This window comes from Hippopotamus amphibius, chromosome 10, assembly GCF_030028045.1.
Source record: "Hippopotamus amphibius kiboko isolate mHipAmp2 chromosome 10, mHipAmp2.hap2, whole genome shotgun sequence".
Classification (NCBI taxonomy): Eukaryota; Metazoa; Chordata; class Mammalia; order Artiodactyla; family Hippopotamidae; genus Hippopotamus; species Hippopotamus amphibius.
This window is the reverse complement of record NC_080195.1, coordinates 98,825,727-98,846,154: the sequence shown is the minus strand read 5'-3', so window position 1 is coordinate 98,846,154 and position 20,428 is coordinate 98,825,727. Positions and strand designations below refer to the sequence as shown.

General features: G+C 37.3%; 1 protein-coding gene across 4 annotated transcripts in view; it reads right to left on the bottom strand.

The window, feature by feature from the left end:
• Window positions 1-20,428, bottom strand: part of JAM2 (junctional adhesion molecule 2) — a 100,045-nt gene that overhangs the window by 46,478 nt on the left and 33,139 nt on the right. The gene's annotated exons all lie outside the window — the stretch shown is intronic.

Here is a 20,428-nt window from a genome sequence, read left to right as displayed (position 1 = left end):
TATGGGTTACCTTTCGGGTTAATATTGCTCTGAATTCAATTTGAATTGCGAACGTGGAAGGCATTTACATACATTGAGACAACCACAGTGCAAATATACTAAATGTCAAAAAGTATTTAATAACACCTTAAGACATTTAAACCATGGACCACATTCTAAATAGAATATTCAAATTATTTTCTTATTATGATAGAAACAATTAGTCATCCTTGCACTGTGCCTGTGGGGCACTGTGTGCTAATTCTAAATCTGTACATAACAAGATGCAGGGGAGCTCCCTCTCTCCCCTCCTCGTGCATCATATTGCTGAAGTGAACACTAGAAAAGAGCATCTTCATTTCCCCCAAAGACTCCTCAGCCTTCTACCTTTCCTGATACTTTGTCTCCCACAAAGGAAAATCATGAGATTTGGAGTTGGCAGTTCTAACTTCTTTAAGTCTTGCCTCTTAAGTTCTGTATCTCTAAAGACATTCTAAGCCTCTGCTTCTCATTTATGAAACTGTGATAAAAACGGTTCTAGGTACCACACAGGGATGTTAACACGAGAGTTAAATACTATAATTCCAGCCAAAGTATTTTTTTAATCCTAGAGTTCCTTTCAAATGCTACTTCTGTTCTTTCTTTACTTTTTAATCGCTCAGGTTGCCCATTACTTCACACTGACCTTTCCCCTTCTTCATCCTTCTTGGCCTCCAGATAACAACTGACTTGGCAAAATTCCTCCCCGCCTTCATGACACTGTTCTGTTGCTTGTCTATTTATTTCTCTGGGCACTTTTTCTCCATTATCTCTGCTCCTTCATATTCTTTAACTGAACACATTCTCCCGAGGTCAGTCCTTTGCCCTCTATTAATCTACCTCCATGTTTTCTCCAGAGTGAATCTACCCTACCTTCCTGTTTTTATTTATTGTGTAAATACAGGGGATGGAGACTTCCTGTAGTCCAGTGGTTAGGACTCCACGCTGCCACTGCAGGGGGCATGGGTTCGATTCCTGGTGGGGGAACTAAGATCCTGCATGCCACGATGCAGAGCCAAAAAAATAAATACATAAATAATATTATAAATACATACATACATACATACATACAGGGGGTAGGTACAGAGGAGTTACACTTCTCACCCTCTTTCCAATAGTCAGTACAGACATTTTTAGTTGGCTATTTTGTTGCCTCTTGAACTGTAGAAAATAACCACTCCTTTTCCATTTAGATACTACGATTTCTCTGGTTCTTCACATTTACAATACTTGGAAGTATTGTTTTGATTTCTTTGATGTTCCCTATATTTAATCAACCACTAAGGCTTACTAATTTCTATTTTAAATGTCTTCTGGATTTAACTCTTTTTAAACAATTTTTTGACAGCTACCACTTTAATCTTGGACTCTAATACCTAATATCTAGGCTAAAGTTACCTCTTCCCCCCTGTTTATTCCAAAGATAAGGGTCAGAATTATTGTTTACTTCAAATATTTTTTTGGCATATTGTTTCATTTGTCAAAACCTCCAGCAACTTCCTGTTGCCTACTGCATCAAATAGAAACTTTAAACATAATATACATGAAGACATGAGCTCTATGAATACGAAGCCACTTTTGGAGCCCATGTCTTGCTCCTTTTCAAAACAAACTCTGTGTTTTAACCAATAACAACTCGAAAAAGGCAGTTTAGAATTAAAATATGTTCACAACTCCAAATAATTTTATCACAGGCTAGGTATGGTACATTTTCCCCCATTTAAAAACATAAAATGTTAAATTATGAAAAACACTAATCATCATTAAATCAAACCCCTCTCTAATTACACAAGTAAGGAAAATAAGCCTTGGATAAACTTTGGCCGTTTTCTAAAGCCATGTCATTACTAAGAGCAGAACTGACACAGTCTCAGTTCCTTGGATTCCAAGCTCCATTTTCTTTACATCATACTTTTTGCTTCTTTGTGAACAAACTTGAAGTTTATGGTTTAAAATATAAGGAGGTTCTTTGAACCATCCAGTAGAGACATTTCACATGGATATTTAATCTATAAATTCGATCATGTATCACTGTCAAATATACATTAGAAATATAATTCATAAAATTGAAAAGTGAAGGTGATTCTGCCCATCAGCCCAGTAAGTGTGAACGTGCCCCGGAGTTACCCTGTCAGGGAAAATGTAAGGGATACTCTTTCAGGTAAAAGAGGGGAATCCACTGTCCTCTGAAAAGAAACATTTCTGTTCAACACACTCATTGGTCAGGTTAACTTAGCTTTATTTTTAAAAAAGTACCTCTGTATTCCACTTGCAAAATTATTTGTCCTTTTATTTTCTAATAATCAGAAAAATACATTTCCTCAGCTCTTCTAGCCTATGTAATGCAAAAGGCTAGTTTTGTCTGGTCTCATCATTCCTCAGCAGATTTGGGTGTCTCACCACTAAAGATAAACAGTTGAATGTGTAAAATGGTACAAGCGAGAGAGATATGACTTGTTTGCTCAAATAATTAGGTCTCAAAATATAAATTCTATTGTAGGGTTATGACGCAATCTTGCTTTCACTCTAAAGCTAGGAAATAATGGAATGTAAGGTAGATGAAACTCTTTCCTCCACTAACATCTACATTCTCTTGCTCATGAATTCACAGCGTACTGGAGGAACGTGTTGAAAACAGCTTCTGACATAAATGACTACATTACTAGTGTGCAGAAGCTGCTGACACAGGCTCTAGATTGCTTTCAAATGCCTCTATTTCTCCCATTTTTTCCAGAGTCTTCTCTACAGAATCCTTAGAGCTTTGGAGTCTTCAGGTTTCAAGGAAATATGGGAAATTAACTCATATAAAGAATTCATTTGGAACTTGATATTAAGCTATTAGTGACATAGGTTTGAACATTAATTAAATATTTTAGAAAGTGTGAGCAATTTTGAAATGTGTTCGAGTTGATAATGTCACATGCTGGATATGCCCTTACCCTATAAGAAGGCTGCAAGTGTTCTCTTTTGTTGTTTAGAAGAGCCAGATGCTTGATAAGAAAAGCCTGATTGAATCAGCCTCCATTAAATAAAGGCAAGAGAAAAAAATTTAAATATTTAGGGATTTAATCAACTCACTTTTTTATATTCATCTTTTCTTGCCATCAGTCTATGAATATGACATGCATTCATCTAATGGGTACTTTTACATTTTAGGGAATAAAATATTAAAGTCCCTTTCAAAATAAATCAACTGAAAGGTCCACGCTACATCATGAAGAAAAACAGGGCTGTGATGCGGTGGATTTACTAACATACTTTGGTGTGTAACCCAGGATCTTGGAGTTTCAGTTAGTGACAGGGTGTTCGTTTGTTTCTTTGAAGGCATATTATTAGTGTGAAAGAGACAAACTAGGTTTAAAAGGGTCTATTTAAACAGAATGTGGGTTTCTTATATTGACTACCCTGGCTAAGATGTAAAGTTTGAGAGAACAGATATTTCAGATACCTTAAGCAGACTCATTTTGGTCTGTGTATTTTCTCTTTAAACCAGTAGACTCTAAGGTAGAATGTACAAGGAAACACAGAGTGAATAAAAATTTTAGAATTTCTTTATATTCGTCCCATTCCTCTCTTTTTTCTGTTTTTATGGGTTTAAGTAGTTTTTTATTATGAAAAATTTCCAAACAGACATAAAAGCGGAGAGAACAGAACAATAAACTCCGTATTTCATTATTTGAATTCAACAGTTATACACTGACTTCACCTACCCCTTTTTGTTGTTGAGGAATTTTTAAGCAAATCATATATATTAAAATTTTTTTCTTTATTAAGTAGGTATCCACTCAAATTGAAGACATATATCTGTAACACCATTAGAACAACTAACAAAATGTAAAATAATTCCTTGGTATAATCTAATATCCAGCCCTAGTCTTATTTGATGTCTTATTTGAATCAGGATCCAAACCATGTCTCAGCATTACATTTGCTTTGTAGGCTTTTTGTCTTGGTTTGTTTTAATCTAGAGCTAATCTGCTCTTTCCTCCCTTTTATTTTTTCCTTTCATGCCATTGACTTGTCGCAGAAACCTGGTCAGTTATTCTGTAGAAAAACCCAGTCTCTGAGTTTGTGTATGGCTTCATGGGGTCATTTAATCTATGTATCTACACTCCTTCAAAAAGAAGTTAGCTTGCCGAGGGGGTTGATTCAAGGGAAGGTCATCTTTTTTTTTTTTTTTTTTTTGACGGATGGTCAAGAATACTACATAGGGAATGCTGTATGCTTCCTATTGTATCACCGAATGTTTGGTTGTCCCACTTTTAATGCTGTTAAGATTAATTAGTGGTTTCAGGTGATAAACAGACCTGACCAGCCTCCCCTCCATTCTTAAGTTTCCCATCAACATTTTTTCTTTTTTGACCCATTGATAATCATATCCTAAGCCAATTAATTACAAGTTGCAGGATAGTGATGATTAGATTCTATTTTTTCTATTATCTTTGTGCATTTATTAGCTTGAATTCTATAAAGAACTTGTCCTTGTCAATTAAGGCTATGTGGTTACATATGCAAACCTAAAGGAAAGCAGGACAAAGCCTTATTATTTTTTTTCTCTTCTTTTTTTTTAAAATTATTTATTTATTTATTATTTTTTTGGGGGTACACGAAGTTCAATCAACTGTTTTTATACACATATCCCCGTATTCCCTCCCTTCCTTCACTCCCCCTCCTCGAGTCCCCCCCACCCTCCCTGCCCCAGTCCTCTAAGGCATCTTCCATCCTCGAGTTGGACTCCCTTTGTTATACAACTTCCCACTGACTATCTATTTTACAGTTGGTAGTATATATATGTCTGTGCTACTCTCTCGCTTCGTCTCAGCTTCCCCTTCACCCCCTGCCCCCTCCCAAACCTCGAGTTCTCCAGTCCATTCTCTGTATCTGCTTCCTTGTTCTTGTCCCTGAGTTCATCAGTACCGTTTTTAGATTCCGTATATGTGAGTTAGCATACAATATTTGTCTTTCTCTTTCTGACTTACTTCACTCTGTATGACAGACTGTAGTTCTATCCACCTCATGACATATAGCTCCATCTCATCCCTTTTTATAGCTGAGTAATATTCCATTGTATATATATGCCACATCTTCTGTATCCATTCATTTGTTGATGGGCATTTAGGTTGCTTCCATGTCCTGGCTATTGTAAATAGTGCTGCAATAAACATTATGGTACATGTTTCTTTTCGGATTATGGTTTTCTTTGGGTATATGCCCAGCAGTGGGATCACTGGATCATAGGGTAGTTCTATTTGTAGTTTTTTAAGAAACCTACTAACTGTTTTCCATAGTGGCTGAACCAACTTACATTCCCACCAACAGTGCAGGAGAGTTCCCTTTTCTCCACACCCTCTCCAACATTTGTGGTTTCCAGATTTTGTGATGATGGCCATTCTGATCAGTGTGAGGTGATACCTCATTGTGGCTTTGACTTGCATTTCTCTGATGATGAGTGATGTTGAGCATCTTTTCATGTGTGTGTTGGCCATCTGTATGTCTTCTTTGGAGAAATGTCTATTTAGGTCTTCTGCCCATTTGTGGATTGGGTTATTTGCTTTTTTGGTATTAAGCTGCATGAGCTGCTTGTATATTTTGGAGGTTAATCCTTTGTCCATTGTTTCATAGGCAATTATTTTTTCCCATTCTGAGGGTTGCCTTCTAGTCTTGTTTATGGTTTCTTTCGCTGTGCAAAATCTTTTAAGTTTCATGAGGTCCCATTTGTTTATTCTTGATTTTATTTCCATTATTCTAGGAGGTGAGTCAAAAAGGATCTTGCTTTGATGTATGTCATAGAGTGTTCTTCCTATGTTTTCCTCTAGGAGTTTTATCATGTCTGGCCTTACATGTAGGTCTTTAATCCATTTGGAGTTGATTTTTGTGTCTGGTGTTAGGAAGTGTTCTAATTTCATTCTTTTACATGTTGCTGTCCAATGTTCCCAGCACCACTTATTGAAGAGGCTGTCTTTTTTCCATTGTATACTCATGCTTCCTTTGTCAAAGATAAGGTGCCCATATGTGTTTGGGCTTACTTCTGAGTTCTCTATTCTATTCCATTGATCTTCCTTTCTATTTTTGTGCCAGTCCCATACTGTCTTGATCACTATGGCCTTGTAGTATAGTTTGAAGTCAGGAAGCCTGATTCCACCCACTCCATTTTTCCTTCTCAAGATGGCTTTGGCTATTCGGGGTCTTTTGCGTTTCCATACAAATCGTAAGATTTCTTGCTCTAGTTGTGTGAAAAATGCCATTGGTAATTTGATCGGGATTGTGTTGAATCTGTAAATTGCTTTGGGTAGTACAGTCATTTTCACGATGTTGATTCTTCCAATCCAGGAACATGGTATGTCCCTCCATCTACAAAGCCTTATTATTGACAGCCAAATATCAGAGTAAGAAGAAATTGACTTAGTTCTGATGCTGACCAAAGAGTGGTGACTGTCGTTTTTTGTTTTTGTTTTTAATTGACTTCCTCTTTTTGGTATCTGTGTAATTAATACATTTAAAAATATGTTCAACATCTTTAAATTAAGTACACTTAATATTTAAAAACTACTTTTGATTCTCAAATTGCCTCTAATTTGGCCAAAGGAGCTTTTTTATGTTGATTCCTGTGTCTTTTAGACACAACCTTAGTAGGTCTGATAGTTCTAATGTGCCTTCTGGTGCAACAAAATGTCACACACTCATATATGCCCAACTCTAAACATGGAATCAAATGTTCCTCCAAAATCCCTAGTCACTGCTAGTGTGAAATGGTATCTAGCTATCACAGTCTACTTGTGATCATTTTTATGGGGTTGTAGAATAGATTGTATTATTATTCCCAACTGCTCATTTCCTTCTCTCTTATTATCTCATGATTTCCAGGGCATCCTGGCAGGCAGAATACACTCCCCTACCTCAGTTCCAGGTCTGGCCATGTAATGTGCTTTGACCAGTGGACATCCATCATGTTAAGTGGTTGCTTTCAGAGTTGTTACATGACTTAGCTCTGCCTCCTGCCTTTGCCTGTGGCCACAAGGACTGTCTCTCCCAAACAGGGCCAGCTCCTTCAGCCTGGGGCCTGGAATGAGGAGACTTGTAAAGCAGAGATTTTGAAGCTGACCTGGAGCCACCATAATTGAATACCAGCAAAAATGATGCATACAGTTGCAAACTACTGAGATTTGGGGTTTTTTTGTTACTTCATAAAAGCTGACTGATACAGGTTGTCATCTAGGTCTTTTTAGTGGACAAACACAGGAAATGTGTTATTCTTTTTTTTGTATTTTTTATTTTTTTAATTGAAGTATAGTTGATTTATAATGTTAATTTCAGGTGTACAGCAAGGTGATTCAGTTACTACATATATATTGTACATATATATGTTTGTAGGTATATATATGTTTGTAGGTATATATATATATTCTTTTTCAGATTACTGCATCTGAAAAAACCATCATGAGTTCATAGTGATATTTTCAATTCAAATATAACATTATAGGGATTTTACTCTCCTTTTTAAAAATCATTATACATGTATCTCTTTTTTCCTACACTGAAAATCTTGATCTATATTGATATAATTACTGATTTGAATTGTCCTATAATACAAAGTAGTTCCAAAAGAACAAAACCACTATTTTAAATTACTTTAGTTTACAAAGTATTTGTAGCTTTATTTATCCTTAAAGTACATCCTACTATTCAGTGGAATACTATGTTCTAAACTCAGATTGGAGCTTCTTTCCTCTATGTGGTTGTATCACTGATTTGATATATAGTAGGTTCATCTCTTTCCATCTGTTTCCAATTTTCAGAAATGGATGCTTTAATGAATTTTATCTTTTAAATACAAACTTTAAGTTTTCAAAATCAAATCTATGTAATGAGTTAAGAGAAATCTGTTCTATTCCTGTCCCTTCTACCCATTGGGAGAACAGTTTTCTGCTTCTACTCATGAATAGTTCTCATTTAACTTCCCAGTATTTCTTTCCTATAAAAAATGTAGCATGTGAAACTATACAGTTCTGTACTTTGCTTTTTTCACTTACTATATCCATACATGGAGACCATCCTCATTCCTTTTCATGACTACATTGCACACCACATTGTTATTTATTCAGCCAACCCCCTATTGATGGGTATTTAACTGGTTTCAGTCCTTTTTAATAAATAATTTTGAAATAAATAATACTATGCCTGAATCATATGAACCGTGTTCTCTTTTGCACAGCTCTGGAACAGGCTCCCAGCAGTGGGGTTGATGAGTCAAAGGGTAGATATGTAATTCTTCTCCACATTGCTGAATTCCAGTTCAGAGCAGACACCTCATTACACAGCCCATCAGGAATGTGGGAAAGTGCCTGTTTCCACACAACCTCAATAACACAGCATGCTGATGTGTTATGTGTTTTGGCTAATTTGGTAGGCAAGAGATGCTGTCTTTGTGAAGGTTTAATAATTTACATTTCAAGTTATGTTGAGCAGAGCTTCACACTTACCAGGCTTTTTTTGGTTTTTGGTGGGGTTTTTTTGGCCACACAGCTTGTGGGAGCTTAGTTCCCTTACCAGGGATTGAACCCAGGGCCCTCAGCAGTGAAAGCACGGAGTCCTAATCACTAGACAGCCAGGGAATTCCCAAGAGTTTCATAATTAAAGAACCATTTGAATTTTTCCTCTGGGAACTCTGGGGCGTGTGTGTGTGTGCGCGCGCGTGCCCATGAGCCATTTTTCTATTTTGTTTTTTATATTTTTATTTTCTTTCCATTTTAAAGGGCTCTTTGTTATATCAGTGACAATACTCTTTGGTTGAGGATTAAAGTGCAAATATCTTTTTCCCAATTAGACACTGATCTTTTGATTTGTGAATAGTGTTTTATTTTTTTCACGCAGATGCTCTTTGGATATATAATCCAGTCCATAGAAGAAGGTAACATGCTTTCATTTGTTTTGTTTTGTTTTGTTTTGTTTGGGCATGATGGTCTTATTTACTTACTTACATTTAGATCCCTGAGTTATTTGGACTTTATCTCCATGTACACTATCAGGTTCAGATCCAACTTCACTTAAATCACTGTACAACTGTTGTAGCAGTACTTACTAAGAATTCTCAATGGTTTGAGAAGCTACCATTTTATATGTAGAAAAATAAATAAAGACGTATAGAGGGGTAGGTTTACATAGATAGATGTCTATTTTTATCCCTATCTATCTTAAATTTATAAATGAACTTGGGCCAATTTCTGGACTTCATATTCTGTTCCATTGGTCTGTCAGTCTCTTCAGGTACCAGTCCCACAAGTGTTTTAATTACAGAGGCTTATCAAATTCTGTAATATAGGGCTACCACCATTTCACTTCTGCCCAAAGGTATTAGTGTTTATTTTCCAGTATCTAGTTTAATACTTATCTTATATATACTTTATAATTAATGTAATATATGATACAAAAATACATGTATATAATTTATAACCAAAAATTTATGTTGGGGTATATGCTCTTTTTAAAAAAAAAAAGTACAATACGGAATCAAAAAATAGTTTGAGGACCAGTGCTCCAGACAGTGATATTTGAATATTCCAGCATCCTCAGACAGCTTTTTGGGGGGAGTAGCACAATAGAACTGAGATTCTTAGGATGTATCTAATCTTGGCATTTGCCTAATGCTGAACTATGTGATGATACCCTTGGACTGAAATGATGAGTCACCTGGATTCTGAAGAAATTTTTTCAGTGCTAATGAACAGATCCCACAAGAAGATGTTACTGGACAAGAATGCCTAGGAAAACCATCTTTGGTTTGGAAATAAAGATCACTTTATCAGGCCCCAGCCTCTCATCTTTCTTAATAAACTTCGACTATTGTGTGGGACATGAACTGCTATGATATCAACTGAGTGGTAAAGGGATTGGACCATGAGGGGAAAATCTGGAATCCATTGCTCCAGAGAGCACTTTAAAAACTCCGTGGTAATTCCCTGGTGGTCCAGTGGTTAGGACTCCGCACTCTCATGGGTGAGGGCCCAGGTTCGATCCCTGGCTGGGGAACTAAAAAATCCCGCAAACTGTGCAGTGCAGCCAAACAAACAAACAAACAAACAAACAAACAAACAATCTCTGTAACATCCTATGTTGTGTTTTACCTCAGGCAACTTGTGTTGAGGTATTGTTTGGTTCACCTGAGTTTATAATCAATGATACAAGGAGGCATCAGGTGATCAGTACCTGTTTAAGGCAGATCTGTCTCCACACTTCCTAGTAACTCTAGAGAGCTCATAGTTAATAAGGAAGAGGGAGTTCAAAGAGCAGCAAAATCACGCATTCATTAAGGACTACCAATTGTATATGTCTCCTGGGATTTTTACCACTAAAAAGTTATTAAGAGGCAAATAAACAAACATTGAGCTCCAGGTTATTTACTTTTATTTAACTAATTATTAAAGAACCACCATGTGCCAGGCACCATGCGAGGAGCTAGGGACACAAAGATGTGTTGTCTCTGCCCTCAGCAACACAATCCAGAGAGATGCACGTGTAAAATGATAAATGTATAGCCTGATAAGTGCCGTAAGAGAACCAGGAACATGCCAAGGCCCCAGGATTGTAAAAAGCGGTAGACTTTGGCTTTGAAAAATAGATGAGTTGGAAAGACTTAGAAGAGGTAGGGGATTCTGGAGTTAGACCTTCAGAGAGGAATTGTTTGGCAACATGCAGAACATTTGGACAGGGACAACAACAAGAGGAGAAGAGATGGAGGTTGGGAGGGGAAACATTGTATCTAGGCAAAATGGCATAGAGGTTCACATACCACCCCGCCCACCCCACCCCCATCCTCCCCCACCCCAACACAAAAGAACCTGACATCTTCTGGGACCAAAAGCATTATATGGGGTCAAAGTACAATGATAGTATAGCTCCAATCAGCTTATGAGAAAATGATGTAAAAAAAACTTATGTAAAAAAATTTTTATATTTTTATGGCAGAGCTCACTGTGTTTAGATTATTGGATTAAATAATGATAACCAGTAAGTAAATTATTGGAGTAACTAGATCAGTGTTTATTTACACTAGAGTCATTGTTTATTTCATTGTGTCCATTCTACTTCTGATTAGAATCTATTCCCATTTTAAAGTGACTATAGAGCATCTTTTTTTAAACATACACACAATTCTCTCTTTTCAAATTTAGCACTTTCCCAGCAGTTCAACGTGTTCCAATTTTATTTGTGGTCACTACTTCTTTGGTCTCTTTTAAAAATAGCAGCAGCTTGTACTTGTCTGTAAATCAGCTGGTGTTGGTGTCTCTGTGCTCTCTGGGTGTCGGCCCTTACTCTCTTCCCCTTTGGATTTTTTCCGTGGGTCTGGGTTGGAATTTTTCTCTTTCTAGATTTGATCACTGGTTTAGGAGTTTATTTCCCTCTGTTTTGTTCTACCACTTGGTCTTACTATGTATATTTAGTGGTTGTAATGAGAAGACTCTCTACTGCATCTTGGCTTGAGTTTTAAAAAGGCCTCTTCAATATGTTATCATGAGTCCTCTTTGGAGACCTAGCTTTGGGCTGTGGCTTTAGCTACTAGTAAAAATAGATTTTTGTAGGAAAGCACAGAATACTATACATAATATGACGATCTGTTGGAAGATACAGACCATTAAGTATAGTAAATTTTATTTATATTTTTAAAGAAACTATACAGGTATGCTCATATATGCTGGAAATACATTCTCCCCCTCCACAATTTTTTTGGAATCACTTGCAAGAAACTTAAGAGTGGGCGACTTTGTTGATGACAAAGTGGAGACAAGGGAACTCTTTGTACACTATTGGTAGGAATGTAAACTGGTGCAGCCTCTGTGAAGAACTGCATGAGGGTTCCTCCAAAAACTAAAAACAGAGCTACCATATGACCCAGCAATTCCACTCCAGGGTATGTATCTGAAGAAAACAAAAACACTAATTCGAAAAGATACATGCACCACAATGTTCATAGCAGCATTATTTACAATAGCCAAGATATAGAAACAACCTGTTTCCATCAACAGATGAATGGATAAAGAAGATAAGGTATATATATGTGTGTGTATATATATATGTACACACACACACATATATATCTCCATATATATAGTGGAATATTACTGAGCCATAAAAAGAGAATGAGATTTTGCCATTTGCAAAACTTGAGTGGACTTGAGGGTATCATGCTTAGTGAAATAAACCAGAGAAAGACAAATACTATATAATGTCACTTATATGTGTAATCTAAAACACAAAACAAACTAGTGAATATAACAAAAAAGAAACGGACTCACAGGTATAGAGAACAAACTAGTGGTTACCAGTGGAGGAAATGGGGGACAGGAACAAGATAGGGGTAGAAGATTAAGAGGTACAAAATACTGTGTATAAAATAAACAAGCTACAAGGATATATTGCACAGCACAGGGAATAGAGCCAATATTGTATAACTAGCAATAAAGTATAACCTTTAAAAATTGTGAATGTCATACACCTGAAACATATAATATTGTACATCAACTACACCTCAAACAATCAAATTAAAAGAGTAGGAGTGGAATAGAAATCTGGTGGACTGTGAAAGAAACATTTCTTATTTGATAACTTTTCTGTGATGTCTGAACTCACCATACACATAAATTATGCTAGTTAAACATGTAAGTAGATACATTTAACAATGATCTATTTTTGTCTTTATGTCCACCATAAAGTACTGAGGAAGCTTTTACAGTGTGAGGAAAGCTACAACTGAAAACAGCAGGTGACTGTCTTCACAAGATGCAAGCCAGCAAACTGGAAACGCCTTGAGTGAAAGAGAGAGACCAGCTAGGCTTCTTCACTCTGTACAAATATAAAGACAAATTTGTCCCAAACTGTCCCTGTGAGACATTTTGAAAACTGAAACAAAACAGAAAATCCAACAAAACAAATAAAATCTTGATGCCAATGACGACAGAGAGAGAGAGAGAGAGAGGAGAGAGGAGACTCTTCAGTTAAGGACTAAAACTCATGTCTGTTACACTCACGAGGATTCTTGCTCAGGACTTTTTGAGCCCAGACAGTGGACAGCTCAGAGAGTAGCTCTTTTTTTTTTTTTTAAATCATTCAAGAGTACTTTATTTACTCACACATAGTGCCCTCTTGTATGTTTCCCTACTTCCAGTTTCTAGAAGGAAATATCTGACATTTTTCCCTGCAAAGTTTCTTTCCCAGTGGGCTGTTACTAATGTCAACAAAAGTAGTAGGAGATTCTCTGAAGATCTGGAGAAAGCAGCTGAACAGGCACGAATGACCCCTGTTTACTTAGAGTAAAATGAAGCGTTTACCTCTATATTCAACAGTTTTAGAGAATTTCCAGGAGGAAAATTATGCTTCAAATTAGTACTCTTTCAGTTCTGTCCCTTAGAACATTATAGAGTTCTGTGTAAGTGCTTCAGGAGCCATTCAAAATTGTTTCCTAACAATGTATTTTTAAAGTATTATTTTTTTATTGAAGTATAGTTGACTTACAATGTTGTGTTAGTTTCAGGTATACAACAAAGTGTGAGAGTGTGTGTGTGTGTGTGTGTGTGTATTCTTTTTCAGATTCTTTTCCATTACAGGTAATTACAAGATATTGAATATAGTTCCCTGTGCCATATGGTAGGTCCTTGTTTATCTATTTTACATATTGTAGTGTGAGTCTATTAATCCCAAACTCCTAATTTATCCCTCCCTGCCCTTCCATAAATTTGTTTTCTGTGACTGTAAGTCTATTTCTGTTTTGTAAATAAATTCATTTTAGATTCCACATATAAGTGATATTATATGCTACTTATCTTTCTCTGACCTACTTCACTTAGCATGATAATCTCTAGGTACATCCATGTTGCTGCAAATGGCATTATTTCATTCTTCTTATGGCTGAGTAATAGTCCCTTGTATGTATTTACCATATCTTCTTTATCCATTCATCTGTCGATGAACATTTAGGTAGCTTCTATGTCTTGGCTAGTGTAAATAGTGCTTCAGTGTACACTGGGGTGCATGTATCTTTTTGAATTAGCCTTTTCATTTTTTCCAGACCTATGCCCAGGAGTGGGATTGCTGGATCATATGGTAATACTATTTTTAGTTTTTTAAGGCGCCTCCATACTGTTCTCCATAGTGACTGCACCAATTTACATTCCCACCAACAGTGTAGAAGGGTTCCCTTTAAGAAAGTAGCTCTTGACCTACTTCACAGGACTAGGTCCAGGACAGTGTTTGCAGAACATTTCCAACCCACTCACTGGTTTGAAGATCCTGAGTAGGGTTTTGTGGTCCTGTCAGCAGGTATTCATTTGAGCACACACACTGTTTCTCTCTCTCTCTCTGCCTTGTACACACTCATAGTAACATAGAAAGCCATTTCTTAGTAACATAGAAACATAGAAAGCCATTCTTCTTCCCATCACAACTAATCAAATCACCCTCCTAAGGGTGGCAATTTGGTGAAACTCTAAAAACACTTAAAAAAATACTGATGGAAGACAAACTCAGGTATCGGAGAAGAGAACACCACTGAAAGAAGAGAAATAGTAACCCAAAGAGGTACCATTTTATGTTTGTATGTTGGGAGCTGAACAGAAAGTTGGAAATACCTGCAATATACATGATTTTTTTAAAATTCCTTAAAACCCAAATAGCTATTTTTCTCAAATCCTTGGTTAAATTTAATTAACTACATTTCAAATAATAAAACAAGTTTCTGTGGGTATGTGTAAATGTTTAATGACATGTTTATACAGGTATATATTTCAGTAAACCATATAAAAGACATACTTAGGAAGTAATTGCCTGGCTCACTCCAATCGAGGGTCTCCCCACTTCAACTTCCAGTCTATCCATTCTGCCCATTCTCTATCCTACATTCCACTGAGTTCTCTTTTTGAAATGCAAATCTGACTGATATTCAGTGTTTAAAAGCCTCCAATGGCTTCCCCTTGCTTTAGAGTAAATTCAAAATCCTAATTATGTCCCACAAGACCCTCTACCGCTAGGCCGCTGCCTCTCACCCTCCCCAGTTCTCCACACTCTGCCCTTTAGGAATTTCTTTTATTCCTTCACCCTCTTCCTGCTTCCTCTCCCCCCAGGACATCTGTGCACGCAGCTGGCTCCACTGTAAAAGGTCTCCCTCATCTTCCTTGCCTGGTTACCAGCATAGTCTTTTCATAGATAGATAGATATAAAGATAGAGATGTATTTTGTAATAAAAAGCACATTCTAAAATAAATTCTTAAAATAATAAAAGCAAATAAAACACGCTGTTTGAACTAATACAATACTTATAACACAGCCTATTCTTTGTCTATGACTCTCAAAAATGTCAGAAATCCATTACAAGGGACAACATGAATGGTTAACTTTATTGCCCCCCAATTTTAACAATAATAACAGTACCATTTTTTAAAAGTGTGTTATACGTGAGAACACACTTCTTTCTCCCTAAACCTCTATGAGGTAAGTGCTGTTACAGAGATTATCACCATTACAGAGGGGTCAACTGACACATAGAGAAGTCAGATAACTTGTGCAAGGTCACAGAGCTAGTAAGTGAGCAGAATTCAGCACCAGAGTACATGCTCTTTACCACTGCACTAGGCCATCTGAAATGCACCTCAGAAAATACAAATATATAACATTACGAATTATAATTTAAAGGGAAGAGTTTGGTTGCTCTATGGGATCTAGGATGTTCTTGGCCACAACACTGATTACACAAATCCTAATTATGGTTGGTATGAAAATCAGAACAATGGTCACCCAAATGTGTCCACATCCTCATCCCCGGAACCTATAAATGTGTTACCTTACAAGGTAAATAGGAAGTAAGGTTGTAGATGGAATTTAAGTTGCTAACCAGCTGACCTTGAGATGAAAAGATTATTCTGGATTGCCCAGGTGGTGCCAATACAATTTCAAGGGTCTCTATAAGAGGAAGAGGGAAGCAGAGGAGAGAGAAGCAGAGATAATGGCAACCTGGCACTGCTGGCTTTGTATCCGGAGGGATGGGGCCATGGCTCGCCTCTAGAAGCTGGAAAAGACAAGGAAACAGATTCTCGCCTAGACCGTCTATAAGGAACAATGCCCTTCCCATACCTTGATTTTAGCCCAGTGAGACCTATTTCACACTTCTGACCTCTAGAACTTTAAGAAAATGAATTTGTGTTGTATTAAATTTGTGGTGATTTGTTACTGTAGCAATAGGAAACTAATACAGTTGGGCTGTTTTTTCTGAGCTCTGACCTCAGTGACACCTTCCAAGAAAGGAGCGCCCAATTTTAAGTATTCTTTTTCTTTTTTTTTTTGCCAAAGAAAGCAAATTCTTTTGCCAAATTCTGATTCCTCTTTTCCATTCTCACCCTCATCTTCTTCAAAACATCAATATGGCAATACAGGTAGCCTGGAGTACTGGCTTAGCAGTGCTGTCACTACATTGCTATGGGATGTAAAGAAATGTTATTTTAAATAGTGGCTTTTACAGATTTCTGCTGATCTGACTTTAACAAACACAGTGGCTCTTGCCTCTATAGTCTAATACATCTTCTCCACCAAAGGAGCCCACTGGAGGAAGCCAATGTGATGGAAACCATGGGCAGAGCAAATGTGTGTAAATTTATATGGGCTTCTCTCATCGAACTGCTCAAGTGGAGGGGGTAAATAGTGTCCTCAGCCACAGGGAACTCCCTGTTCTTTACGCTGACATGTTTGCTTTTGACACCTTCCTTTTTAATGTCATGTCTGTTACAGTCTTAAAATGGTTATCAGATCTACCAGCAAGCCCAATTTGACCTTTGCATTCATCTTGACTATGCCAAGATGGAACCATTTCTCTTCAGCAAATTAATTATGATGCTTTGTTCTTAACAATGTTGACAGAGGGCAGAATTTTCCTGGCACTGGTTTCCTGGAGTGCTGTTTTGGGTCAATTCCATCATAGAGGCAGAACCTTGTAATTCTGCAGATGATCCAAATCTCTCTCCCCCTCCATGGTCCTTATCAGTTGATGAGAGATTACAGTCTCAGGCCAAGTTGCCTGGCTTGGGTTCCAGTCTAGACCTGAGGAACAGCTGCTACCAGTCGTGTAGTGTCAAGAACAGCATACTATTCTCATTCACATTCAACTCTTTGTCTTAAATGTCACCTCAGTGAAATCTGACATCTCACCTACTTAGAATAAGTTATAATGCAATCGTTAATTCTATCCATACATTTCTTCCACTCACTCCACCTCATCCCCTTCCCATTTAATCGACAGGTGCATATTTACACGTACTATTAACCAAGTACTTTGCTCAGCACTGGACGTATGTGGTGAACAAACATCAAGAAATTTCTTCCCTTCCGCTTCTATTTTAGTGGGAAAAAAAAATATAATTCAACTAAACACACAAATAAATGTCCATCTATCAACAGGCACACTGAAATCAGAATTTAAATAACGGCAACAACAACAAAAAGCAATTCTCCTGACTACCAAAGAAACAAAGAATACTGACAGATAGACGTAAAAGGTACAAATGGGAATGAGCATGATATTTTACACATTAGGATTGAGACCAAAGAGTGGTACAGTCATATTTGGGATGAACATTAAGAAGATGAGTATATAATTAGAGCATAAGGAATCCATTATCTTTTCTTGAATGAAGATGGCAAAAAGGGTTAAGTGCTCAGAGAAATGACAGGCGTGAAGGCCAGCTATCTATGGAAAAAATTCTCTGATCGTCAAATCCCAGTTCCATCTCTTTCCAGCCGAGATAAGTGAGCTTAGACAAGTAACTGAGCTTTCCTGAGCTTTAGGGTTCCTATCTGTAAGTTGAAGAGATGTTCTATCTCGTGCATTTGTTGAGAACTTAAGAGAGAATATGCCAGAACGTCCTAGGAACAGTGTGATACATACGTAAGCCTTCAGTACAGTTTTTGGGTCTGAACATGAAACCTGAATGGGTAAATCACAAATAGGACAGTGGAGTGAAACTTAGCCTTGAAGAACATTCTTGTTTTTTCAATAACACGCTAAGAGCAATGAATGTACCTAGTGCCCAGATCTTGGTTTCTAATACCATTCTCCAATCAAGACCAGGGCTCCTTGGAGCAATGGCTGATTCTGGAACTGGAGCAGAAAACATACAGGATCAGCCTGGAGCATTTTGTGGTACCAGAAAGTAAGGATGTGCTAAAAACAAACAAATAAACAAAAACCCATATATACACAATGACGGGGGGATATCAAAGGGAGCTAGGAACCAATTTAAAGAGCTCCCAATGGCCAAAGTTGGACAATCTAAAATAAATAAAATAGTATTGGACTATAATCCAAAGTGTAAAATAGATATTGAGGAGCTCACACTGATATAAAAATGAATGGATGAATGAATGAATGGAGGAGCGGGGGTGAGACACATCTCTCAAGCAGAGGAATTCCAAATAATTTATGGAGCTACTCCACTCTCAGGGAGGTGGGGTGTAACTCTTCTTCCTTAAGTGTGGGTTGTGCATAGTGACTTCCTTCAAAAAATACAGAATGGAAAGAGGAGGAAAGGTAACCTGTGGAGATACCTGGCAAACATTACCTGACCAGGTGATAAAGGTTTACATCAACAGTGAGAAGTCATGTTCACAGTATGTACCCTTGATATGATGTGATAAAAATGATACTTTGCTTCCTCCAAAAACCCATACACCCAGTATAGTCATGAGAAAAATGCCAGAGAAATACCAATTGAGGGACATTCTACAAAATATTTCACCAATACTTCTTAAACGTGGGAAGTCTGAGAAACTGTCACAGCTAAGAGGAGCCTAAGGATACAGGATTACTAAATGTACTGTGGTATCCTGGATGGGATCCTGGACTGAAAAGGACATTAGGGAAGAATGAAGAAAATCTGAATAAAGCATGGACTTCGGTTAATAATAATGTATCAATATTGGTTCCTTAATTTTGACAAATGTATCACATTAATGTAAAATATTAATAATAGGGGGTGGTGAGGGTGGTGTGTATGGGAACTCTCTATATCATCTTTGCAATTTTTCTTTGTCTAAACTGTTACAAAATTTAAAAAATTTTTAAAAAGCAAATAAAACATTCTTGCAATACCAGGCTTTTTAGCAGCCCAGGAACAATGCAGAAAAGATCCCTGCACGCTTCCAAATTAATCCCCTATAGGAGTCAAGGTTAGAAGGGCCAAAGTGTTAGCTTAACCCAAAGCTTGAAAAAGAGCTTATTCTGCCTATTCATCTAAGCCTGTGTTTGCCTCTGGGTTATTTCTTGGCTACAATTTCAAACTTAGGGTGTATTGTTTCTATTTTGATTACTGAAAAGGAATACCACAGTAAAATCATTTTCTCTGTTTTTAATTAGTGATAATTCTACATTAAAGTCAGTCCTTTTTGTTTGAAATTTAAGACTGTCAGTGAAATAGATAACTTTCCCAGTCGTTTTGTTACAATTCATCCAGTCTGCCTCTTCCTTGCCTTTTGGCATCAGTGATTTTTTTCTCTGTGTTCAACATGATACCAATTGATATTTCAAAATTGCCTAATGGTTTTTATTGTGAAGCCTTGACTTCCTGGTTTGATTTTCTATAATATAGGTCAGCACATGCCCGGTCACTGAGACAACTTGCACCTTCTTTCCCCACTCAGGGACAAAGACACACCACATTGAGCTGACACACTCACTTCGGCAGTGAGAGCGCGAGAAAAAGTCATTGTATTTTGCTATTAGACACTCATCCTGCAGATTATTTTAAGTATTACATTTACCAGAACTTGAACAGCAACAACAATAATCCATTCTATTAAAAATAAATAAAAGGAAAGAAAAAAGAAAAAGGAAAACTGCTTTGCTTAAGTGCTTAAGATCTATTGTAATTTCCTCCATTTTTCCAAAAAGTTAACGCGAGGAAAACAGAATAATAGGAAACATTCCCAGGATTTTAAATCTTATGAGCCTAGAATCCGTGAAAATCCTGTTTAGAACCATCCCGTGAAATTGGCTTTGGGACGTCTCCCGCTACTCCAGCATAGCTTCTGTGTCTTTCTAACAATCATCCCGTGGGACTTCCCTGAGGACACAGCAGCTGGCTGGGGCGCCCAAACCAGACTCCTCTAACTGAATGTAGATGTGCAGGTGGAGACGATAAAAGTAATTCTGGCTCAGCAGCCAGGAATTCCCTCCCACCCCGCGCCCCAAAAGTGCACTGCATATTACGGGCACAATTAGGACCCTTAGAAGCCAAGAAAACTCTCATACTGCCCCCGGCTCTGGTACTTTGAGTGTGGCTGGTGCCTGCCTCCGAGTGATGCCATCTTGGGATCTTAGCATCTTCTAAGGAGTTAGTGAGTTTTGCATTCTGTTCACGTCCCTGTGTCTTTGAAAACT